General features: G+C 44.1%; 1 protein-coding gene across 3 annotated transcripts in view; it reads right to left on the reverse strand.

Moving 5' to 3' along the window:
- The window catches only part of HCK (HCK proto-oncogene, Src family tyrosine kinase), a 61,960-nt gene that overhangs the window by 29,624 nt on the left and 4,983 nt on the right, over positions 1-27,353 (reverse strand). The gene's annotated exons all lie outside the window — the stretch shown is intronic.

Below are 27,353 nucleotides of genomic sequence, written 5' to 3' on the forward strand. Positions count from 1 at the left end.
CGCTCCTGGCTCCTCCTCTTCTCGAGTTCCCTGTGGGAGAGCCGCTGTCCCTCGGGGCACCCATCCGGACGCGCTCCCGTGTCATTCTGCTGCGTCCATTGACACAAACAGCAGAACTCGGCTCTGTCGCCCGGCTCCTGAGTCATTGGATTTGATTGATAGCAGCGGGAGCCAATGGCTGTGCTGCTATCAATCTATCCAATCAGGACCTGAGAAACCGGCTGGAGCGGGTGTGCTCGTCCCCGGCGCAGGAACGATCGGGCTATGGTAAGTAAAAGGGGGACTCTGGGGGGCTGGTGCACTACAAGAGGTTTTTCACCTCAATGCATAGGATGCATTGAGGTGAAAAACTGCAAGGGTGTACAACCCCTTTAACTTCTATGTCTATCTGCTGTCAGCAGGCTTCCCCGCTGACAGCAGAATGTAAACAAAGCAGCCCGGGATAGCTGGTTGTTAGGCAGCCGCCACATCCTTAATAGCAGAATATAAACAAAAGAAATGCCGGCACTAGAAAAAAAAAAACAGCCGTTCCCTCCCCAATAAATGCTAACCCCTTTGGCAAAAAAAAAAAATGTGTGCCCCCCCCCCCCTAAAATCCCAAAAAGGCCCTTACGTCTGGTATGGATTTTAAGGGGAACTCTATGCCAAAAAAAAAAAAAAAAAGCGTGGGGTCCCCCCCAAAATCCATAGCAGCCCCCTATCCGAGCATGCAGCCCAGCAGGTCAGGAAAGGGGGGAACCATACTAAGCGACATGCCAATGACAGGTAAACATGAGGGTGGGCCTGAAGGTCCTGGTATGGATTGGGGAAACCCCCCACGCTGTTTTTTTTTTTTTTCTAATACCGGCTCTTCTTGTGTTTACAGTCACAATAGCGGCCTCCCACTCCTTAACAACCAGTGATGTTTACATTCCGCTGTCAGCGGGGAAGCGGCGACTGTCTGCTCCTTAACAAGATATTCACAAATCGGATCATTTGTTACATCAAACAACCAAATAAAACAAATATATTTTGTTGTTTCCTCATTATTTATTTCTGATTGGAATTCATTACTATTGTTATTCGGATACATCCAAATCCCCAAATACAAATACTCCATTCCCGAGTGTTTCCGAGCCTTTCCGAGGCTTTCCGAGCTCAGCCGAGCTGTCCCGAGTATTTCCGAGGCTCTCTGGCGCCCCCCCCACCTCTGGCCACATGCGGTATTGTATGTAATAGAAGTCAATGCGGAACAAATTATCTTCAATTCCATTGACTTCTATGGGGAAACTCGCTTTAATATGCAAGTGCTTTGGATTACAAGCATTCTCCTGGAATGGATTATGCTCGTAATCCATGGTTCCACTGTAACAAGAATTTCGTACGACTTTAGATTCATAAAGAATTGAACCACGCATGTTTGGTCAGTTGCCTGGTCTACCTCTGTGCTCTGTTTCCTCTCTAGGACTTCTACTAACACGGGCTGACTGAAGGAACCTCTGAGCTCAGCAGGAGATGAAGGCTTCGGATACTCCAAGAAGTTTGGCAGTTGTAGAGAGAAAGAGCCATGACATGCAGCGGAAGAAGACAATATTAACTGTTTTCTTTTACATGCACAACCTTTTTTCATTTTCCTTTTAGCTGTGACCAAGTTGCTTTCAAGTGTGGGGGACAGTCCACAGCCCTGGGTAAGCTATGATTGAGGACCACGGGGCACCTTCTCTTGTTCCAGGATCCAGAAAGAGCAGAGGGGGTGAAGGAAAGGTATGTACTGATGGGAAGGGATAAAGTACTGATTCACAAGGGTTAATGCAGAACTAAACCTATCGATTTAACTGTTTCCCAAAACAGCTACATTCAAGCCATGCCGTGAATAACTGTCACACTTACTTGTGCATTGGACCGAAGTGTCAAGTTATCAAATCGCTGTAAAGGGTAGTTCTGCTTTAAGCTGGCTTCCTAGCTTATATTTGACAAGAAACCTTCATTAAATAATTTCCAGTGACTGCAAAAAAATAGGAACCAGAGAAGTGTCAAAACTTCCCCTCCTATGTAATACAGCCCTACTAGATGAAGCAAGTTCCTACCATTTAATCTGCAACATGATGATGAAGCAACTTCTTAAGCAACTTCCCAAAACAATGCAGGCGATCTCCACATGATTTCCCCAGGGGATTTCCAGAAATGAACATGCCGTAAAGACAAGGGAATTCAGGGTAGCCTTTAGGAATGGGGGACACCAAGGTAGCCCATAGGAATGGGTGAATCAAAGGAATATGTGAAGCCAAGAAAGGCATTATCGATTGATGAAATCCAGGCAGCCTTTAGGAGTAGGTGGAAACAAGGTAGACCATAGAAATAGGTGAAGCCAATAAAATGGGTAAAACCGAGGCAGTCTAAAAGAAAAGGTAAAACCTAGGCAGCCTATAGGCATGGGGGAAACCAAGGCAGCCTATAGAAATAGGTGAAGCCAAGGAAGCCCATAGGAATGGGTGAAACCAAGGCAGCCTATAGGAGTAGGTGAAACCTAGGCAACCTATAAGAGAACATGTGAAACCAAGGCAGCCCAAAGCAAAGGGTGAAACCTAGGCAGCCCAAAGCAAAAGGTGAAACCAAGGAAGCCCATAGGAATAGGTGAAGCCAAGGAAGTACACTGGAATAGGTGAAACCAAGGCAGCCTATAAGAATAGGTGAAGCCAAGGAAGCCCATATGAATGGGTGAAACCAAGGCAGCCTGTACAAAGAGGTGAAACCTAGACAACCTTTATTACTTGAAACCATGGAGGCCAATAAGAATGGGTGAAACCAAGGCAACCCACAGCAAAAGGTGAAACCTAGGCAGCCTATAGGTATGGGTGAAACCAAGGCAGCCTATAGGAATAGGTAAAGTCAAGGAAGCCAATAGGAATGGTTGAATCCAAGGCAGCCTATAGGAGTAGATGAAACCTAGGCAGCCTATAGGTATGGGCTAAACTTAGGCAGCCTATATGAAGAGGTGAAACCTAGGCAACCTATAAAAATATGTGTAGCCAATAAGAATGAGTGAAACCAAGGCAGCCTATAGGAATAGGTGAAATCCAGGCAGCCTATAGGAAAAGGAAGAGGTGAAACCTAGGCAGCCTGTAGGAATATGTGTATCCAAGGAATCCCATAGCAATGGGTGAAACCAAGGCAGCCTACAGGAATAGGTGAAACTTAGGCAGCCTATAGGTATGGGCTGAAACCAAGGCATCCTATAGGAGTAGTGAAACCTAAGCAACCTATAGGTATAGGATAAACCTAGGCAGTCTATAGAAAGAGGTGAAACCTAGGCAATCTATAGGAATATGTGAAGCCAAGGAAGGCAATAAGAATGGGTGAAACCAAGGCAGCCTATAGGAATAGGTGAAATGCAAAAACGTAGGAACCAAAGAAGAGAGGAGGGGAGGGGGGAGAAGAGAATGAGCAATAAGTGAAGGGAGCGGGACAGGGACGGTCAGGATCGAGAGGACAGGGCTAGACAATGCTGGACAACTTTCAGCCAGCAAATGAGAGGGCTCTATCTGACTTGCTGCAGCTTCTAATGCACACTGTGAGCAGCTCACAGTGTGCAGTGAAATCAGAGTAAGACATTTCAGTACAAGAGAGAAACCGGTACAACTGTGGAAGACTGGAGGGAAGGTCGGAGTTCAGCTTTAAACTTCCAAACTCTACACAATTTAAGTAATAGCTGGAGATCAGCGAGAATGTTACAACCTCTTTTATTATAACAAAAAAAGAAAAACAACAATTCACCTGAACAGAAAACAAAATAGTTTTGCTGTGAGGTAAGATTTGTAATATTTTGGAGTAAAACATTAACTGGAAGTGAGAAAGATCTTGACCTATGCAATGCAAGAAGAATGAGGAAACAATGCTGGTTACGCAGAAGGAGACCTTTTTGCCGTCTCATAAACGTGCAGCACAAGGAAGCAGCAAGGCTTTTGAGGAATTCACACGTAACGTTTGCATAAACCACACTAGTGTCTTCAAGGTTGCCGCCAGTCAGGTATTTAAAGTTTGCATTTCAAGGGCCTGACAAAAATGATACTGAAGTTGTAAGGGGTCTCAGTTTCCAGCTCTGTCCTCTAATTGTTATGGAGTCTCACTTCCTATGCTGCTTTTTTTCCAATAGGTAAATAAATGAAAAAAGTACACTGCCTATGAACCACCTGCCTACCGGGGGGGGGGGGGATGTTTTACTTTTTCGCACACATGTTAAAATTAGCATTGTTTGCTAGAAACCAGTATATATTTGAAAAGCAGAAAGCAGAGGCCCTGGAGAATAAAATGGTTGCAATTGTTTATGTTGCACGGTATTGGCTCAGCTGTTTATCAAATTGTAAGTGTATTTTCAAGGACAATAAATACACCAAAATGAATTTTCGGACAAACACAAGGCATTCCGCTACATGTCTTTGGTAAAAAAAAAACAATCCCAATAAGTGTATATTAATTGGCTTGTGTAAAAGTGATAGCGACTACACACTATGATATATATATATATATATATATATATATATATATATATATATATATATATATATATATGTACTGGAATTTATATTTATTTATTTTTTATTTGTACTAATAATGGCGGTGATCAGCAGCTTATAGTGGGACTGCGATAGTGCGGTGGTCAATCGGACACTAACTGACGCTGGGGGGAACTGATTAACACTGACATCACCAGTGACACTAATATATACCTCCCAACATTTTGAGATGGGAATGAGGGACATATATTTGCAGATAACGGTAGGTCCAGAAAACTTCTCCAATGGGTTTTTGCAGGACAATGCCCGCTCCTTCAGGGAGGACTGACCTTAGGATCTGCACACTCAATGCAGCTCAGTCCTTGATATGCCAGGACTGTGACCCCCTCCATTGTTCTACTTTGGCTTGGCAGAGTACTCCCTATTCCACACCTCCCAACATTTTGAGATGGGAATGAGGGACACCTACTGGCAAATGTATGTAGGCATAGGACACGCCCCCTGCCACACCCCCTTAAAGAAGAATTAACCAAAAAAAAAAAAAAAGTTAATCAAATCCACAAGGGCTTTTTACCACTACTATTCCTTTATATTGGCTTTTAAAATTTACAAATGCAGCAGTTTAGAATTTGGATGGAAGGTTTAGCTCTGGGAAACACTTTTTGAAAGATAAAAAATGCATTTTATATACAATTATATAGATCAGACCAAAATGAGGGACAAGTGAGGAGGAATGAGAGACAGAGGGACATTGTTCTAAATCAGGGACAGTTGGGAGCTATGCTAATACAGTGATCAGTTCTAATAATGTACACTGTCACTGTACTAATGACACTGGCTGGGAAGGGATTAACATTTAGGGTCAATCAAAGGGTTAACTGTGTGCCTAACAATGTTTACCGTGTGTTCTGTTTTTACTAAGTAATGTCCCGGTTTGTACCCCCTTTTCAGGGACAAAAAAAAAAAAAAGGGCACATCGCTGCTGTCTGTAGAGAGCTCTGTGTTGTTTACCAACACAGAGCTCTCTTCTGTCATTCGATCAGCGAGTTCTGGCCATAAATCATTGGCCGGGACCCTCTGATCATCTTGTGCTGTAGCGAATGACAGCACAGTCGGGGCAGCGGTTGGCGGGAACTGGAAAATGACGTACATGTACGCGGTCCAGCGCTGCCGTATAAGTGCGGTGGGCGGTCCTGAAGCAGTAAACGCAGAGAACGCTTTAGGGCCCATTCACACTAAAACGCAGTGCGGGAGAACCGCGTGCCCTTGCGGTCTGCTGCTGGGGTAGTCCACCTTAACGACACCCCCAAATGCATTGCGTTTGCCTCCCCCGGATCGCATGGTGCAAAAGCTCCAATGAGATGCAGCTGCCGCACAATTCAACAAGTGGCGTAGGCACTACTTTTTGGTGCGGTGCGATTTCAGCCCATTCAAAACGAATGGGGGCTGAAATCGCACTGCACAGAAGTGCATGTGAAGCGCACAGCATTCCTGTGCGCTTCACATGCAGCTCCTCCTGGGAATGGGCCCTAAGGGTAGAAAACTTTTTTTTTTTTAACTGGTTGCAAAAGAAAAAAAAGTTTGTTCTCATTTACACCAAATCTCTCTAGCGACCAATCAGATGTAAACCTTCATTCTCCATGTCTCCGTTTCCTGCGCAGCTTGAATATGATTGGCCATTACCAGGCCATATAGACAGTCCTTTTAACAAAAGACAGGTTGATAAAAGAGGACCATTGTTGCTGGCTGAATGCTGCCCAAATATTGGAATTAGCTTATGATTTGCTTCTGGACCCGTCAGGAAAAGTCACACTACTTTCCATATTACATATCAAAAAAAGGGAACCTGGATCACGCGACCGTTTTTTTTACTTTTACCATTTCCCTTTTTTACCCAAAGTGTTATTGTATTTTAAAGCCAAATTCTGGGGGGGAAATAAACCAGTAATCAATATACAAATAAGTGAACGATATTACAGCCAAAGATTGAGTCATTCTATTCTGCTGGCCCTGGGATCCAGGCACCCCTGCCAAACATCAGGGCCAGGCTAGTGGACTCATCTTTTTCTCTACTGCAGGTAAACAATACAATTTGGTCAATGAACCACTGACTGACTGCAGGGCAAAGAAGCAGTGTGAGTATACTGATGAGGTCATCCCCCTGCTCACTCTGCTCCCTCTTCCTCTCCGCAGCATTGACAGAAATAAGAAAGTCAGCAGATCCTAATTAGCTCGCAACATTGCCATGGCTCCCAACTGTACCTGATTTCAAGGGACTGTCCCTGATTTGGAGCAATGTCCCTCTTTCCTCCTCATTTCTCCATCATTTTGGTCTGATCCATATAGATGTATATAAAATGCACTTAGTAGTGGTAAAAAAAAGCCCTTGTGGATTTAATTAATTTTTTTTTTTTTTTTTTGGTTAATTCTCCTTTAACCACTTCAATACAGGGCATTTGCCCCCCCTTCCTGCCCAAGCCAATTTTCAGTTTTCAGCGCTGTCGCAATTTGAATGACTATTGCGCAGTCATGCCGCACTGTACCCAAATGAAATTTTTATCATTTTTTTCCCCCACAAATAGAGATTTCTTTTGGTGGTATTTGATCACCTCTGCGTTTTTTATTTTTTGCGCTATAAACAAGAGAAGAGGGACAAGTTTGAAATAAAAACACATTTTTTTTTAGTTTTTGCTATAATAAATATGCCAATTTAAAAAAAAAATAAAAATTTTTCCTCAGTTCAGGCCGATACGTATTCTTCTACATATTTTTGGTAAAAAAAATTGCCATAAGCGTATATTGATTAGTTTGCGCAAAAGTTATAGCTTCTACAAAATAGGGGATAGATTTATGGCATTTTTATTATTTTTTTTATTTTACTAGTAATGGCAGCGATCTGCGATTTTTATCGTGACTGTGACAAATCGGACACTTTTGACACTATTTTGGGACCATTCACATTTATATAGCGATCAGTGCTATACAAATGCACTGATTACTCTATAAATGTCACTGGCAGGGAAGGGGTTAACCACTAGGGGGCGATCATGGGGTTAATAGTGTTACCTAGGGAGTGATTCTAACAGTAGGGGAAGGGGACTCACAAGGGTCGGAGACCGATCGGTGTTACTCTGTACTGGGAACACATGATCGGTCTCCTCTCCCCTGACAGGACGTGGATCTGTGTGTTTTACAGATCCACGGTCCTGCTCGGTTAACAGGCAATCGTGGGTGCCCGAACAACGCAGCCGCCGGACACGCGCATCGGCTCCTGAGTGACACAGCAGGGCGCGCGCGTGCCCCCCAGACGGCCGGGAAGCCCAGGACGTCATATGACGCCCGCCCAGGATGGGAGATCCCTCACAGCTGTAATCGGGAGCGGTGATCAGTGTCATGTCACACGTAGTCCCTCCCCCCCACAGTTAGAATCACTCCCTTGGACACACTTAACCCCCTACAGCGCCACCTAGTGGTTAACCCCTTCACTGCCAGTCGCATTTACACAGTAATCAATGCATTTTTAATCACACTGATCGCTGTATAAATGTGAATGGTCCCAAAATAGCGTCAAAAGTGTCTGATCTGTCCCAAAATAGCGGCAAAAGTGTCCGATAATGTCGCAGTCACGATAAAAATCGATGATCGCCGCCATTACTAGTAAAAAAAAAAAATGAATAATAAAAATGCCATAAAACTATCCCCATATTTTGTAGGCGCTATAACTTTTGCGCAAACCAATCAATAAACGCTTATTGCGAATTTTTGTTTTGTATCGGCCTAAACTGAGGAAATAAAATGTTTTTTTTTATATATATATATATATATATATATATATATATATATATATATATATATATTTTTTGGGGGATATTTATTATAGCAAAAAGTAAAAAAATATTGTTTTGTTATTTTTAAAATTGTCGCTCTTTTTTTGTTTATAGCACCTAAAAATAAAAACCGCAGAGGAGATGAAATACCACCAAAAGAAAGCTCTATTTGTGGGGAAAAAAGGACGTCACTTTTGTTTGGGAGCCATGTCGCACGGCCGCGCAATTGTCAGTTAAAGCGACGTAGTGCTGAATCGCAAAAAGTGCTCTGGTCTTTGGCCAGCCAAATGGTCCGGGGCTGAAGTGGTTAAGTTATTAGGAGGAGAAAAGAGGAAGATGTTCTATGGCCAAGGAGAAGAGAACTAGGCTGGGCTGATACTTTATTTTTACACTTTTTTTGGCAGAGCAGAGAAATAATCAGAACCGCAAGCAGCTTTTCTTTTACTGTATATATATATAAAAAAAAAAAAAAAGCAGTGCTGTCTGCAACATTCATGTTCAATCCAAAACTGTCCCCCTGAAGTACTCTCTTTTTGCCACAAGGTGGCCTCAGTCTTCCGGGTCTGAATGACGGCTAGCATTAGAATGACAGCAAACCATGAGTGCAGGGTGTCATGGGCTCACCAGCTAAGGAGGACTCACCACACTGCTCTATACACTCTGTGTAGTGGTACAGAAAGTGGGTCCGGGGTCATCACAGTGGGACTGAGGGGGGGTGATACAGGCAAGCCTGTATCAGTGAATGTCCTGCCTAACCATAATACCCCCCCCCCCCTTCCTGCTTCCTATGTTGCCTACCTCCTAAGCAAACAAATAAGTATACTTACCTGTTTTTAGCCCGCTCCAGTCCAGGCACATGAACCTGCAGCTCCAGCTCCTCTGTGTCATTGAGTAGGTGACAATGGCTAGGAATTCTGGGAACGGTGATGTCACCTAAGCTCCCACAGCCCAGGCCATTGTCAGCCCTCTCTCCTTTCCCCTGCAGCTGGCTGTTCACTAACACCCAGTTGCTTCCACACTGGCCCTGTGGTAGCACAACGCTATTTTTTGTCAGTGGGAAGAATAGTGCCCCATCATTAGTGTCAGCGGGAAGAATGGTGCCCCATCATTGGTGTCAGTGGGAGGAATAGTGCCCCATCATTGGTGTCAGTGGGAGGAATAGTGCCCCATCATTGGTGTCAGTGGGAGGAATAGTGCCCCATCATTGGTGTCAGTGGGAGGAATAGTGCCCCATCATTGGTGTCAGTGGGAGGAATAGTGCCCCATCATTGGTGTCAGTGGGAGGAATAGTGCCCCATCATTGGTGTCAGTGGGAGGAATAGTGCCTCATCATTGATGTCAGTGGGAAGAATAGTGCCCCATCATTGGTGTCAGTGGAATAGTGCTCCATCATTGGTGTCAGTGGGAAGAATAGTGCCCCATCATTGGTGTCAGTGGGAAGAATAGTGCTCCATCATTGGTGTCAGTGGGAAGAATAGTGCCCCATCATTGGTGTCAGTGGGAAGAATAGTGCCCCATCATTGGTGTCAGTGGGAAGAATAGTGCCTCATCATCGGTGTCGGCCAGTTTGGGTGGAAATTTTCCTGGCATCAGTGGGAGTAAACATTGCCACATTTGGTATTAGGGGGGAGAAACAGTACCCCATGGTTGGTTTCATTGGGAGAAATGGTACCCCATAGTTGATGTCAGTTGGCAGAATAGTGTCTGGTATCAGTGGGAGGAATAGTGCCCCAAGGGCCGGATAAAGGCAAGCAAAGGGCCGCAGTTTGGGGAACGCCGATCTATGACGTGCCTAGGAGGAAGCCTAGTCACTACAGAGAGACTACAATTCATATTTTCTTAATTGGAGGTGCCAAATAAACACATGGAGACGTCATCATCTGTATTCATCAGTTGCAGGTTTTCTAGGACACCAGTGTGGTGACAGTTTAGGGCCATTTTACATCCTCTCAGTACTTAGGACAGTACTAAGGGGAACTCTTTATAGAGTCAGTCCACCGAAAACACATTTTCACCCCATAAGAGGAAGTGCCCCATCTTTGGTGTCAGTGGGAAGAATAGTGTCCCCTCATTGGTGTCAGTGGGAAGAATAGTGTCCCATCTTTGGTGTCAGTGGGAAGAATAGTGTCCCCTCATTGGTGTCAGTGGGAAGAATAGTGTCCCATCATTGGTGTCAGTGGGAAGAATAGTGTCCCATCATTGGTGTCAGTGGGAAGAATAGTGTCCCATCATTGGTGTCAGTGGGAAGAATAGTGTCCCATCATTGGTGTCAGTGGGAAGAATAGTTTCCCATCATTGGTGTCAGTGGGAAGAATAGTGTCCCATCATTGGTGTCAGTGGGAAGAATAGTGCCTCATCATTGATGTCAATGGGAAGAATAGTGCCCCATCATTGATGTCAATGGGAAGAATAGTGCCTCATCATTGATGTCAATGGGAAAAATAGTGCCTCATCATAGGTGTTAGTGGGAAGAATAGTGCCTCATCATTGATGTCAATGGGAAGAATAGTGCCTCATCATTGATGTCAATGGGAAGAATAGTGCCCCATCATTGATGTCAATGGGAAGAATAGTGCCTCATCATTGGTGTCAGTGGGAAGAATAGTGTCCCATCATTGGTGTCAGTGGGAAGAATAGTGCCTCATCATTGATGTCAATGGGAAGAATAGTGCCTCATCATTGATGTCAATGGGAAGAATAGTGCCCCATCATAGTTGTTAGTGGGAAGAATAGTGCCCCATCATTGGTGTTAGTGGGAAGAATAGTGCACCATCATAAGAGGAAGTCTGGTTGACTTTTTCGCTTGCTTTGTTCTTCCAGGGTGGGAAAGGAATACAAACGTTATCTCTTTATCATAATCTGTACCGGAGACTAAAATCCTCGGATTCGGCTGACTGACCCTTCAGCAGTTACTAAAGATACCCAGGAGTGTTTTTATTTGGAGGTACGAAGTGGAAAACTGCATCAGAGTAATGGAAAAGCATGACAAAATCTCATACCGCGTGACATATTGCGTGAAACTAAACTAAAAAAAGGCCAGGATGTTGATTTTGAACACATACCATCTATATTTAGCACTTTTCGCTCTCCTACACACTCAGTGTTGTATGACGGGCTCCACCCCCCTCTAGGGACATGTGTATGATGGCGCTTTCCCGTAAAGCTCCGCCTATTTGTGATACCACGTTATTTCATTGTTGCAAAGAAATTTAAAGTACAACTCTGGAGGGAACTTTTATTATTTGCAATTGGGTATCAAAAATGTTACTTGATAAGGTTAGCGATGGACTCCGTATGTAATGTTACCGCCCCACCTCTCCAATCTCGTCCAACCAGGGAACACTTTGCATTCATTCAGAAAATGCAACACATTCACTCAATGGTGCCGGTGCTCAGCGGCCGACCTCCTGTGTTCACAATGCATCAGGTCAGCCACTCAGCATTGGGACCCTGAAGCTAGTGGAGATCATACCTCCCAACTTTTTAAGTTTGGGAATGAGGGACATCTATCAGCAAAAGTATGCAGGCATAGGACACACCCCATTGCCACGCCCCCTTAAAGGAGAATTGTACAAAAAAAAAACAAGATTGGTTAAACCCACAAGTGCTTTTTTTTTTACCACTACTATTCCTTTATATTGGAATTTACAAATGCAGAAATTTAGAAATCAGATGAAAGTTTTAGCACTGGAAAACACTTTTTGATAGATAAAAAGTGCATTTTATATACATCTATAGAGATCAGACCAAAATGAGCGAAAAAGTGAGGAGGATTGAGGGACAGAGGGACATTGCTCCAAATCAGGGACAGTCCCTCGAAATCAAGGACAGTTGGGAGCTATGGGAGATGACTGGAGTAGATTTGTCTATACAGTGATTTCCTGTTTCCATGGACATTGGCCACGTATAATATACAGTGGGGACGGAAAGTATTCAGACCCTCTTACATTTTTCACTCTTTGTTATATTGCAGCCATTTGCTAAAATCATTTAAGTTCATTTTTTTCCTCATTAATGTGTACACAGCACCCCATATTGACAGAAAAACACAGAATTGTTGACATTTTTGCAGATTTATTAAAAAAGAAAAACTGAAATATCACATGGTCCTAAGTATTCAGACCCTTTGCTCAGTATTTAGTAGAAGCACACTTTTGATCTAATACAGCCATGAGTCTTTTTGGGAAAGATGCAACAAGTTTTTCACACCTGGATTTGGGGATCCTCTGCCATTCCTCCTTGCAGATCCTCTCCAGTTCTGTCAGGTTGGATGGTAAACGTTGGTGGACAGCCATTTTTAGGTCTCTCCAGAGATGCTCAATTGGGTTTAAGTCAGGGCTCTGGCTGGGCCATTCAAGAACAGTCACAGAGTTGTTGTGAAGCCACTCCTTCGTTATTTTAGCTGTGTGCTTAGGGTCATTGTCTTGTTGGAAGGTAAACCTTCGGCCCAGTCAGAGGTCCTGAGCACTCTGGAGAAGGTTTTCGTCCAGGATATCCCTGCACTTGGCCGCATTCATCTTTCCCTCGATTGCAACCAGTCGTCCTGTCCCTGCAGCTGAAAAACATCCCCACAGCATGATGCTGCCACCACCATGCTTCACTGTTGGGACTGTATTGGACAGGTGATGAGCAGTGCCTGGTTTTCTCCACACATACCGCTTAGAATTAAGGCCAAAAAGTTCTATCTTGGTCTCATCAGACCAGAGAATCTTATTTCTCACCATCTTGGAGTCCTTCAGGTGTTTTTTAGCAAACTCCATGCGGGCTTTCATGTGTCTTGCACTGAGGAGAGGCTTCCGTTGGGCCACTCTGCCATAAAGCCCCGACTGGTGGAGGGCTGTAGTGATGGTTGACTTTCTACAACTTTCTCCCATCTCCCGACTGCATCTCTGGAGCTCAGCCACAGTGATCTTTGGGTTCTTCTTTACCAAGGCTCTTCTCCCCCGATTGCTCAGTTTGGCCGGACAGCCAGCTCTAGGAAGGGTTCTGGTCGTCCCAAACCTCTTCCATTTAAGGATTATGGAGGCCACTGTGCTCTTAGGAACCTTAAGTGCAGCAGAATTTTTTTTGTAACCTTGGCCAGATCTGTGCCTTGCCACAATTCTGTCTCTGAGCTCTTCAGGCAGTTCCTTTGACCTCATGATTCTCATTTGCTCTGACATGCACTGTGAGCTGTAAGGTCTTATATAGACCGGTGTGTGGCTTTCCTAATCAAGTTTAATCAGTATAATCAAACACAGCTGGACTCAAATTAAGGTGTAGAACCATCTCAAGGGTGATCAGAAGAAATGGACAGCACCTGAGTTAAATATATGAGTGTCACAGCAAAGGGTCTGAATACTTAGGACCATGTGATATTTCAGTTTTTCTTTTTTAATAAATCTGCAAAAAATATCAACAATTCTGTGTTTTTCTGTCAATATGGGGTGCTGTGTGTACATTAATGAGGAAAAAAATTAACTGATTTTAGCAAATGGCTGCAATATAACAAAGAGTGAAAAATTTAAGGGGGTCTGAATACTTTCTGTTCCCACTGTATATATGGTTACAATGGTCCAAGCTGGACCAATGTAATTATGTAGAAATTTACCATGCCTTGAATTCATCTATAATATTAAAGTGATTTGTAAGGCTCCGTTTTTTTTTTTTTTTTTAACTAACAAACAAATCATACTTACCTCCACTGTGCAACTCGTTTTGCACACTGTGGCCCCGATCCTCGACTTCTGGGGTCCCCCAGCGACGCTGGTATCTCCTCCCCATATCGGATAACCCCCTAGGAGAAGCGCTCTCCCAGGGGGTTACCTTACGGGCGTGCTCCCGAGTCCAGCATTGGGCGTTCCATAGACGCCGAATGTAGGAATTGGGCCCCCCCCCCACGCGTCATTGGATTTGATTGACAGCAGCGGGAGCCAATGGCTGCGCTGCTATCAATCTATCCAATCAAGAGCCGAGACAACGGGCAGAGGGGAAGAGCGGGGGAATACAGGATTCAGCTGAGCAAAAAGGGGGAGGGGGGAGGAGCTGGGGGGCCGGTCACTAGAAGACGTTTTTTCACCTTAATGCATATGAGGCATTAAGGTGAAAAAACATGAGGGTTTACAACCCCTTTAATCCTGAACAAATGGATTGTCCGCAAAACGCATCAAGGTGTTTTTAACCCAACAATAGGTTCACACATATTTATTGTACCTATACTGTATTGATTTTGATACTACATCTTCTCTGCAATATAGATATGGATGGGCCCAGTTTGGAGGTGCTCTGTCCTAAATTTTTGTAGCATAGTTTTGAATGTATAGTGCGCTATTTTATGTAATGGTTTATAAAAAAAAAATTGTAGCAAAAGAGAAGTATAGGTGTTTTTTTTGTTTTTTTAATCACACTTACTTATCTGGATGCAGCATCGGTCCCCCACTGGCTCTAAAACTGAGAACCAAGCGATTAAACACTGCCGATATCTCGGTTCTCACAGCTCAGTCTGCTCCCCCCCCCCCCCCGGTGCTGGGCTGTGAAGGGAAGGTTCTGCAAAAAAAACTAGGTTCTCACAGCAGGAGGTGGGAGCAGTCAGTACAGGCTCTCAGCAGCTTGCTGAGAGGCTGGGCCAGGTGCTGGTTTAGACATGTGAGCGGATCCACGATCTTTCCCGAGCTCTCTGTGACGGCAGCTGACATCGGGCTTCAGCCTGTTGTCTGCTGAAAATTGGTCACAGGAGTGCAGAATGAGCTTTGTCTGTACTTCTCCTTTAAATAGCATTTTAGAAAGCGGAACTAACTCCATCAATTTAACTGTTACCCCAAAACAGTTACATTCATAGGCGTGCGCACAGGGTGTGCTGGGTGTGCCTGGGCACACCCTAATCACCTACTGCACATTAGCATTATTGCTCTGTTTGGCAGCGAGGAGATCACTGTGCCAGGGCCATATATATGTAGACACACACATGCATGTGTGTTTGAGCTTCGGGGTGCACACCCTAATGCAAAAAAACTGCGCACACCTATGGTTACATTCAAAGCATGCCATGAATGAAAAAATGTCACACTTGCTTGTGCTCTCAACTGAACTGTGAAACCGTCAAATGGTTGGTGTCATAACTGATCACTTTTTCTGAACCATGGCAACTGCAGATCAAACAGAGGCTAAGTTGTCAGTTTTCTTGGCTGTAAAAATGACGAGGGTTTAGTTCCGCTTTAATATCTTAACCACTTGATGCCCACGCTATAGCTGAAAGATGGGCATACATGAACGCCCTCCAATGCTCGCGCTGCCCGTGCGCCCCCTGCGGCGCGTGGGCAGTGCGCTCTGTGATCACGATTCCTTGTGACTGTGGAACGATCGCTGATTGGCATCCCCTGTGTCCAATCAGCGCGCGATTGCACCTCCGGCGGCACGAGCGCACCATCCAGTGGCTATTGCACGAAATCACGTACAGGTATGTGATTTCATGCAATAGTGCCGACCTGCCACAGTAAATATGTGGTAGGCAGTCGGCAAATGGATAAAGAAAACATAATAATACAATGTACAAATGCATTCACTGAGCGAGACAGTGCGTGGGTGCTTTGGTGCTGAGGTATGTCTTGTGCAGTGAATGCATTTGTACAATGTATTATTATGTTTTCTTTGTATTGTGTTTAAATGTTATTATTTTTCTTTAGATATTCTATTGTAATGTTTTAATGCGTCCTGATGAAGCAATCTTGGTGAAACGCGTTGACATGTGAGGACACCAGCATTGTAATCGACTAAATTTGTTAACAACTATTGTTGTATTAACCTATATGGTTTACTCTACCCAAAGCACTACTGGTATTATACATAGATGATGTATGTTCTTTTTTAATATGTTCAGGGCCGTCCTAATTATTGATTGGACCCTGGGCAAACATTTTCTTGGGTCTCCCCCTTCCATGCAATTTCGAGACATAAAATAAATAGCAGCTAGACTCAAAATCAGTTTACTGAATCAGATCAGGCAGTGATTGCGATTGGTTGCCAGAGGTTACAGCATATCATTACTGCTTACTGACTGGTTGCTAGAGGTTACAGCACACATTATGGCTCACTGGTTAGTTGCTAGAGGTTACAGCACATGATTTCTGCTTGTTGATTGGTTGCTAGAGATTACTGTACATCAATACTGCCCACGGATTGGTTGCTAGAGGTTACTGCACATCATTACTGCTTACTGATTGGTTGCTAGAGGTCACAGCACATCATCTCCTCACTGCCTGCACACCATGGACTGGGGTGATGAGGGGACCCATTAATAGACAGAAAACGTCTAGGGATTCTAGAACTCCTGGGATCAGTGGCAGTGCTGGGGGGAGCAGAGGGTGTGATCAATGGCAATGCTGATTTTTTTTTTACCGACTACCAATATAAAGAGGAGTTTCAACACTGGCCACCAATGTAATAGGGGTTTACACTGACCACTAATGTAACAGAAGCATTCGCAGTAACCACCAATGTAAGGAGTGATTTATACTCAACACTAATGTAAGGGAGACCTTCACACTGGCCACTAGCAGGGCTGGTGCAAGGATTTTTGACACCCTAGGCGAAACCTCATTTTGCTGCCCCCCTCACCCCCCCGGCTGACTCCGCCACCTTTTCCCTGCCCATGTAAATCCCACCTTTTTAATAAAGCGCCCATCAAATGTAGCCTCACCAGCGCCCATCAAATGCAGTCTCACCAGCGCCCATCAAATGTAGTCTTACCAGCGCCCATCAAATGCAGCCTCACCAGCGCCCATCAAATGTAGCCTCACCAGCGCCCATCAAATGTAGCCTCACCAGCACCCATCAAATGTAGCCTCACCAGCGCCCATCAAATGCAGCCTCACCAGCGCCCATCAAATGTAGCCTCACCAGCACCCATCAAATGTAGCCTCACCAGCACCCATCAAATGCAGCCTCACCAGTGCCCTTCAATGCAGCCTACCAGTGCCCATCAATGAATGTTTGCTTGCTGCGGGAGTCGGGGCACACAGTCCTCCACCACTGCTGCGCCTCTGACACTATGTGTGAACAGAGCGGCAGCTGCATGCGGATGCCAAGACTTAGTTGCTTGCTGCAAAGAGAAGAGAGTAGGAAAACCAGTGGCCAGGCGCCCTAAGCAGCAGGGCGCCCTAGGCGGCCGCCTAGTTTGCCTAGTGGTAGCACCGACCCTGGCCACTAGTGTGAATAAAAGGATTGTACACCAAGCCCCAATGTAATGAGAAGATTTACACTGACCACCAATGTAACTGAGACATTTAGCCTGATTTCACATGTGTGTGTCGGGAATGCATGCAAAATCGGTTTCCTGACACCACAGAAACGTGCTGCCCTTTAGCAGATACACAGCAGTGCCATTAATTGTTAATGACACCCTCACGCATCTGCTGACATGTGCTGTGAAACCATGGGATTTTTAAAAAGTGTTAGGGACTTTCTTCTGTATTTCTAGCGCTTAGAGCAGCCCTACACGCGACCTACATCTTTAGTACACCTTTGCATCCTAAAACCCCTGCTAACCTATGCACCCCAAACCTCCCCCGTCCTCTTCACTCCAACCCTTCACCCATTTAACTCTACCTGCTTCCTCTGCTCACCTTTGCACCCACCTTCCTTACCTCTATACATCCTCTCCTTGCTCACCTGTGCACCCCAAACTGTAATTCCTTCTTTGCCTACCTATGCACACCCCACACTACCCCCCCCCCCACACACACACACACACACACACACCAATTTGCTTACCTTTGCAGAACAGGCTGATGTTAGGCTGAATAATCACAGTTGCAGGCAGGACTTTCAAGCATGTCCCTAATCTACCCAGTGGCCAGCATTCAGTATAGGTGATGGTGAATATGACCTCAGGGGGGCATGATATACTGTACATATGAATGCTGCCTCAGTCTATTTACATATGAATGTCGCTGGTTCACGGCTATTTACATATGAATGTAGGTTATTTACATGTAAACACAGGGTCTGCAGGTGAGTCATCTGTACACAACAATAGGACAGAGGCGGGCAGTATTAGTAGCAGCACTTCACACTGAGATATCGGGACACAGCATGGGACTAAAACTTCAAGGGACAAGAAAATTTATACTGGGATGGTTGGCAAGTATGAGACAGTTGCTTTGGGCCCCACAACAATGATGGGGGCCTGGGCAGCTACCCCTTTTGCCCTGCCTTAAAGACGGCCCTGAATATGTTATATCATAAAATCTATGACTTTTCTTATATGAATTGTATTCTCCATGTTTTGCCTTTATAAACCAATTTTTCCTTTTTATTTTTTTTAATTTATGCACTACGGATGTTGGCCATGATTGTCCTTGCTAATTTATTTGGTATAAAAAAAATTTCTGCAGTAATGTTTGAGTCTGTTTTGCAACCACAGCACAGTTTTACTTTTTTGCCATCTTGTAATCAAACAGTAACTGTACGCCTCTTTATCAATACATGCAGACATGTTCCAGGTTAAATTTTGTTCCAAAAATAAACATGTCACTAAACTGCGCAAAAAAAAGAAAATTTGCGGCAGATTAGAACCCCCACAGCCCTGGACCAGTATAGCACCCTGCGGCTAACTACATGCATCACACCAAGTGCTGAGAGGAGTACCCAAGCAGGATCCAGCCCCTAAAGCAACATTATAGGCCGTCCCTGCAGCGTGGGGTCCTGGAATGGCTCCCAAGGTTTTACCGAAGATGTGCCAATCCAGAAGGACTGCTTCTATCTGTGGCATTAGAAGACCGTGAGAATTTTAATATTGAAATAATAAAAGAGAGAAATAAACTAAAGGATAAGTTCAGCTTTTAGAAAAAAATAATAAATGCACATTTTTTTTTTGCAGGTAATTTGTAACATGTTATAAAAGGTGAACTTATCCTTTAACAACAAAGCCTGGGGAATGCCCAGGAAAAACCCAAGCCTACTTTAACCTATTGGCGCCGGCGCCTCCCGACCCTTTAAGGGGTTATGGATGCCAGTGGGGGTGGGGTTTATGATCATGTGATCACTGTGATTGGCTGTCACGGGAGTCACATGATCGGAAAGCTTTTCATTAACTGTTCCGGGAGCATGCACGGTGCGCACTTTCAGCACAGCAGTTTTTTTTGCAATATTGCACGCAAATATGCGGCCGCTCGGTGCCAAGACCCACCAGCCAAGAGGCCGCATATTTGTGAGCTATTGGTGCCAAGAGGTTAAGTTAAGACTGGTTTCTCTGTGAGCAAGAAGAGGTCCATCACCTACAGGACGCAAGCAGAAAACTAGGGTCTCACAGAGTGAGGTTTTAGGGGCACATCCAAGGAGGGCGTGTCCAAAAGCTTTGCCAGTGTCTAATCACCTGAAGGTAGCAGTTTATAACCGTAACCGTATGACGGATAAAGTGCCCCCCCACCCCTTCGCTATGTATTGTATATAGCAGGCGCCACAGGGTAGAGGGGGGGGGGGGAGGAGAGAGAACCCACATCCGCTCTCCTCCCCATCTTGTTCCTGACCCAGAAGCGATGCGTACAAAGGGTAAAGTGCCCCCCCTCCCTGCTTTGTATTGGCATAGCAGGCGCCGCAGGGTAGAGGAGAGGGAGGAGAAAAAACACACATCCGCTCTCCTCCCCATCTTGTTCCTGAACCAGAAGCGACGTGTATGACGGATAAAGTGCCCCCCCCCCCCCGCTAATGTATCGGCATAGCAGGCGCCACAAGGTAGAGATGAGGGAGGAGAGAGGACACACATCCGCTCTCCTCCCCATCTTGTTCCTGAACCAGAAGCGACGTGTATGACGGATAAAGTGCCCCCCCCCCCCGCTAATGTATCGGCATAGCAGGCGCCACAAGGTAGAGATGAGGGAGGAGAGAGGACACACATCCGCTCTCCTCCCCATCTTGTTCCTGACACAGAAGCGACGTGTATGACGTCACTTCATGGTCCCTGTTGACAGTTTCCCCAGCATGGCCAGGAAAGAATGTAATGCAGTGCAATTCAATGGAGCACAGGGGAGAAATCCGGGGATGTTTAGACCCGGCATTCCTCATTAAAGAGAACCCGTCACCAAAAAATCATCACATAGGGGGATTTCCATCCCCACATATACGCACATACAAACGTAAACGCAAGCGTTGGGGCACCTACGCATGATTGCGATACACATGTTACATATCACCTCGCACAAACTGGCTCCTAACTTTTTTAACTGGCTCTTAGATTCAAAGGAAATTTGTCAAGCCCTGTGCTAGTGATATTGTGCTGACTGATATGGATATCATCTTAAGGTCATTGGACTGTGTATGTGACTGCGCCAATATTTCCATTACTTCCTTATACCCAACACACCTCTATACACCTCTCTGCTGGAAAAAATTCTCCGGGTTACAAAAGTTCACCCTGACATCAATGGACTTTGTGGCATTTTATTATACTCCCATTTCCTTCTCCATGGCACATTCTATATATTTATACACCTTCCTGCTTATCCTGAGGATTACTAAATAGTTTGAAGCTGATGAAGGTGCTCTGTCCTACTTTATTTTTTTTTTTTTTTGTAGCAGTTAATGAGCCATTGGCAGTTTCATTATAGCCATGTGTACATGTGCATGGCCTACTCTTTGAGACAAGCATATGTTACTGGCAGGATCAACCAGGTAGCTGCTGGGGAGGACGACCTCCCTTGTCCGAGCGAGACTGGTGGGGTGGGGGGTATAAACTTTTTTTTTACCGCTGCAGGCATTTTTACTGTTACAGGGCAGCACCGGTGCATCCGATCACGTATATACAGTATCTCACAAAAGTGAGTACACCCCTCACATTTTTGTAAATATTTTCTTCTATCTTTTCATGTGACAACACTGAAGAAATGACACTTTGCTACAATGTAAAGTAGTGAGTGTACAGCTTGTATAACAGTGTCAATTTGCTGTCCCCTCAAAATAACTCAACACACAGCCATTAATGTCTAAACCGCTGGCAACAAAAGTGAGTAAACCCCTAAGTAAAAATGTCCAAATTGGGCCCAAAGTGTCAATATTTTGTGTGGCCGCCATTATTTTCCAGCACGGCCTTAACCCTCTTGGGCAGGGGTCTCAAACTGGCAGCCCTCCAGCTGTTGCGAAACTACAAGTCCCATGAGGCATTGCAAGGCTGACAGGTACAAGCATGACTCCCACAGAGGCATGATGGGAATAGTTAGTAGTTTCGCAACAGCTGGAGGGCTGCCAGTTTGAGGCCCCTGCTCTTGGGCATGGAGTTCACCAGAGCTTCACAGGTTGCCACTGGATTCCTCTTCCATTCCTCCATGACGACATCACAGAGCTGGTGGATGTTAGAGACCTTGCTCTCCTTCACCTTCCGTTTGAGGATCCCCCCACAGATGCTCAATAGGGTTTAGGTCTGGAGACGTGCTTGGCCAGTCCATCACCTTTATCCTCAGGTTCTTCAGCAAGGCAGTGGTCATCTTGGAGGTGTGTTTGGGGTCATTATGTTGGAATACTGCCCTGAGGCCCAGTCTCCGAAGGGAGGGGATCATGCCAGAGCATCAGTATGTCACAGTACATGTTGGCATTCAGGGTTCCCTCAATGAACTGTAGCTCCCCAGTGCCGGCAGCACTCATGCAGCCCCAGTCCATGACACTCCCACCACCATGCTTGACTGTAGACAAGACACACTTGTCTTTGTACTCCTCACCTGGTTGCCGCCACACACGATTCACACCATCTGAACCAAATATGTTTATCTTGGTCTCATCAGACCACACGACATGGTTCCAGTAATCCATGTCCTTAATGGCGAGGCCTGTTCTGAGTGGAACCTGTCCTGTTAAACCACTGTATGGTCTTGGCCACCGTGCTGCAGCTCCGTTTCAGGGTCTTGGCAATCTTCTTATAGCCTAGGCCATCTTTATGTAGAGCAACAATTCTTTTTTTCAGATCCTCAGAGAGTTCTTTGCCATGAGGGGCCATGTTGAACTTCCAGTGACCAGTATGAGAGAGTGAGAGCGATAACACCAAATTTAACACACCTGCTCTCCATTCACATGTGAGGCCTTGTAACACTAACGTGTTACATGACACCGGGGAGGGAAAATGGCTAATTGGGCCCAATTTGGACCTTTTCACTTAGGGGTGTACTCACTTTTGTTGCCAGCGGTTTAGACATTAATGGCTGTGTGTTGAGTTATTTTGAGGGGACAGCAAATTTACACTGTTATACAAGCTGTACACTCACTACTTTACATTGTAGACAAGTGTCATTTCTTCAGTGTTGTCACATGAAAAGATAGAAGAAAACATTTACAAAAATGTGAGGGGTGTACTGACTTTAGTGAGATAATGTATATATACCTGAGCCAGTTCTCCTGGGCATGTGCACCGCCAGCAGGTCTCGCTCCTGCTGTAATCACACATAGTGGAAGCCCACCAGCGGGTACCACAGACTCAGTGTCCGCCGGCACCCGCCGATTGTTCAGTACACAGGCAGAACGGGTAAACAAGGCAAATTCTGTCAGTAGGGAAGGCATGGATCCTGTGTCCCTGCAAAGCATCTCTGCCTTCCCATAGTAAAAGCACCTCCCCCCACAGTGCACAAAATCACTAGCTAGGCACACATTTAACCCTTTGATCGCCCCTGATGTGAACCCCTTCCCAGCCAATGTCATTAGTACAGTGACAGTGCATATTTTTAGCGCTGATCACTGTATTAGTGTCATTGGTTCCCAAAAAGTGTCAAACGTGTCAGTTATGCCGCGTACAGACGGTCGGATTTTCCGATAACTTTGTGTGACGGTGTGTATGCAAGACAGGTTTGAGCCAACATCCGTCGGAAAAAATCCATGGATTTTGTTGTTGGAATGTCCGATCAATGTCCGACCGTGTGTACGGGGCATTAGTGTTCGAAATTGTCACACAAGTGTGAAAAGGACCTAACGGGGTACAGTAAAAATCTGGCAGTGGCAAAAATAAAAGTTTTTGTTTTAGATAGACTTTAACCACTTGACCTCTGGAAGATTTACCCCCCCCCCCTTTCATGACCAGGCCATTTTTCTGCATTACTTTAACTGACAATTGCGCAGTCGAATCTGCCCGCGATTCAAAATGCTGAAGTGTGAATACAGCCTTGAAGTCGCTGTGACTTGAAGTCGCACAGATATGAGCGTTACTCCTTGGAAATCATGAGGTACGACTTGTCATGCGACTTCGCAGTCCCAAGTCGTAGGACAAGTCGCACGAGTGTGAAAGGGACCTTAGGGATATGTACCCTCTTGATTGGTCATAATGACCGCTGTCACTGTGAGTGAATGGAACAAAAAAAGATGAAGTTGTCGCCACAATAGGAAGAGAAAAGAAATTCTTCCAATGGGGACACTTTGTGTTGATTTACTAAAACTGGAGAGTGCAAAATCTGATTGGCTGTCACGGCGGTCACATGATCAGAAAGCTCACGATCACTAGTATGCATCGGGAGCTTTCTGGTACCTGCCTGCTACTATGCCGGGAGCGCGGTAAGTTGTTTTAACAGGGCCGCATATATGTGGTCGCTCGCCATAAGGCCCACCCGCCAAGCGTTAATATGCATCTTTTATTACAATCATACCTAGGGATCCCACCATAAAGGTCCTCCTTATTTAGGCACTTCCTGTTTAGAGATGACCACTATCTTTCCGTTGTGCCCCATTGTCACCCTGTCACATAAGCCAATGATAGAGACTACAAGTGGATATTGTGACACACATTGGGCAGGAAATGGCTGAAAGCGGACTGAGGAAATCAGCAGCAATAATTGCGAAAATGCAAAAAAAATCCATGAAAACCTTCTTTTATGAAAAAGAAAATATGGCAATTGAATGCGATACAACATACTTTAAATTCTGACCAGTTAGGATTTACTTCTACTTTAAAACCGAAATCCAGGCAGAAAAAACAGAAACAATTGAATGCAGCTTGTATTCCCCAAATACATCCTTTTTTATAAAATCTAACAGTGCACATGTCTGAATTTGTCTTGGTATCAGCCTCTTGCAGTCCCTGTACAGCAGAGCTCAGGCTGGGAGAAAGGGAAAGCAGCACAAGGAGCAAATAAGTTGTGCTGCAGTGTTCATGTGCCAACAAAAACATGCTGGTAGGAGGAGAGAGCAGAGTGACAGAGAGATGAGCTTGTCAGTCTTCTGCTACTCCTTTCACTGTCCAATCACAGGCTGGGTGAAAAACAAGCTTAGTAAGTTCTACTGAACTGCAAAAATACCAATCCCCTTGAGGATAAGGCTCGGTTCACACTAGCCTGACTCCAAAGTCCTGCAACTTTCAGTGCAACTTTGGAGACCGACTTTGATGTGACTTTTTAGGCTGCATTCACACCTGAGCTTAGCGTCTTTTTTCTGTGTTTTTGGCGCGTTTTTATGTGCGATTTGCGCATTTTTATTAGCGTTTTTGAGCTTTGGTGTTCTTTTATTAGCCAATAGAGAAAACTATTCAGCTGCATTATTTGTGGCTAGGTTTTCCATTTTTTTAGCTTTTCCATTAGCTTTTGTTTCTTTTTTTTATTATTATTATTATTTTTTTTTTGTTAGGGTAAGGGGTTAGAGTTAAGGTTAGGTTAGGGTTTGGATTAGGAGTTGGGGTTAAGATTAGGGGTTAGGGTTATTTATTATTATTTTTCATTTATTTAATAAATTAATATTATTATTATAATTTATTATTTATTTATTTATTTTTTAGGGTTAGGGTGTTAATACTACTACTACTAACAATAATAATAATAATGTTTTACATGTATAACCAATCATGCATCTCTTTAAATTTGATATACTAAATGTAGTCTCTTTGCAGCAAACTTAACCTCTGAAGAAGACCCCAACAAATGGGTCGAAACACGTCAGTTCTGTCCTATTTTTTAGACATGTTTGCTATGTAATACTATGCATCTCCTTTGTATTTTTTGTAACTGCATTATGTGCATCTTGTGGGTACCCTTTTTTCCCTTTAGAGCTCATATTTTAATTCTCATGGAATTTTTTGCATGCGAATAATAAAACTTTTATAATAATTTACCAAATCTAAATTTTCTTCGAATCATTGTACTCATTTACTTGGCTGCTGAAAAACCCCTTCCTGGGGGAACTTTCCCATAATACAATAATAATAATAATAATAACAGAATAAATAAATGTAAATTAAATACACAAATAAAAATAATCAATAATAAATAAATTCAATAAATGAATTCTAAGTAATAATAAATAAATAATTAACCCCTACCCCTTAAAAAAATACAATAATAATAATAATAATAAATAACTAAATACCTCAACACAAAATAAATAAATACATTATTATTTATTTATTTTCTTGGTTTGGTTGTTTATTATTTTATTTTTATTATTATTATTTATAATAATTTAATATTTTTAAGGTTAGGGGTTCATTATTATTTATTTATGTATTATTACATATTACTAATCTTTTTATTTATTTATGATTATCTTTGGTTATTTGTGTATTTATTTTACATTTATTTGTTCATATACTATTACTATTTTATTTTTTCCATGTGTTCATTTGGGGCAGAAAATTGCGACAAAAACCCTTGAATGTGCACAAAAACCATTCCATTCATTTCTACGAGAATAAAAATGCGCCAGAAAAGCTCAAATCTTCCCGATTTGAGCTACAAAGAAAGCTCCAGAACTTTATTGAGCTTCAGGCGTTTGGCTTCAGGTGACTTGTAGTGGATATGTGAACTGTCTCCATAGAGAATCATTGATATTTTTTCTCGTCCAGCATTTTTGAGCTTAAAGCTTCAAGGTGTGAATGGGGCCTTACACTCTGTGGCATTAAAGTTGTATCACAGTCAGACCAAAGTAGTGCAGGAACCTTTTCTAAAGGCGGACAGACTTGTGTACAGCCGTGGCCAAAAGTTTTGAGAATGACACAGATATTCATTTTCACAAAGTCTGCTGCCTCCGTTTTTATGATGGCAATTTGCATATAACTCCAGAATGTTATGAAGAGTGATCAGATGAATTGCAATTAATTGAAAAATCCCTCTTTGCCATGAAAATGAACTTAATCCCATAAAAAACATTTCCACAGCATTTGTGAAGAAGGCTTCAGGGTGCCCAAGAAAGTCCAGCAAGTGCCAGGACCGTCTCCTACAATTGATTCAGCTGTGGGATCGGTGGCACCACCAGTGCAGAGCTTTCTCAGGAATGGCAGCAGGCAGGTGTGAGGACATCGGCACGCACCGTGAGGAGAAGACTTTTGGAGGATGGTCTGGTGTCAAGAATGGCAACAAAGAAGCCACTTCTGTCCAGGAAAAACATCAGGGGCAGACTCATATTCTGCAAAGGTTCAGGGATTGGACTGCTGAGGACTGGGGTAAAGACATTTTCTCTGATGAATCCCCTTTCCCATTGTTTGGGGCATCTGGAAAAAAACCTTGTCCGGAGAAGAAAAGGTGGGCGCTACCCTCAGTCCTGTGTCATGCCAACAGTAAAGCCTCCTGAGACAATTCATGTGTGGGGCTGCCTCTCGGCCAAGTAAGTGGGCTCACTCACAATTTTACCTAAGAGCAAAACATGAATAAAGAATGGTACAAAAACTTTCTCCGAGAGCAACTTTTCCCAACCATCCAAGAAGAGTTTGGTGAGGAACAATGTCTTTTCCAGCAGGATGGAGCACCTTTCAATAAGGCAAAAGTGATAACTAAGTGGCTTGCGCAACAAAACATGTAAATTGTGGGTCCATGGCCAGGAAACTCCCCAGACCAATCCCATTGAGAACTTGTGGGAAATCCTCAAGAGATGCGTGAACAAAAAAAAAAACCCCACAAATTCTGACAAACTCCAAGCATTGATTATGCAAGAATGGGCTGCCATCAGTCAGGATGTGACCCAGAAGCTGATTCACAACATGCCAGGGAGAATTGCAGAGGTCCTGAAAAAGAAGGGTCAACACGGCAAATATTGACTCCTTGCGTAAACTTCATGTAATGCACCGTACACACGAGCGGAATTTACGTCAGAAAAATCTTGGATGGTT

This window comes from Aquarana catesbeiana, linkage group LG12 (genome assembly GCF_042186555.1).
Source record: "Aquarana catesbeiana isolate 2022-GZ linkage group LG12, ASM4218655v1, whole genome shotgun sequence".
NCBI classification, from domain to species: Eukaryota; Metazoa; Chordata; class Amphibia; order Anura; family Ranidae; genus Aquarana; species Aquarana catesbeiana.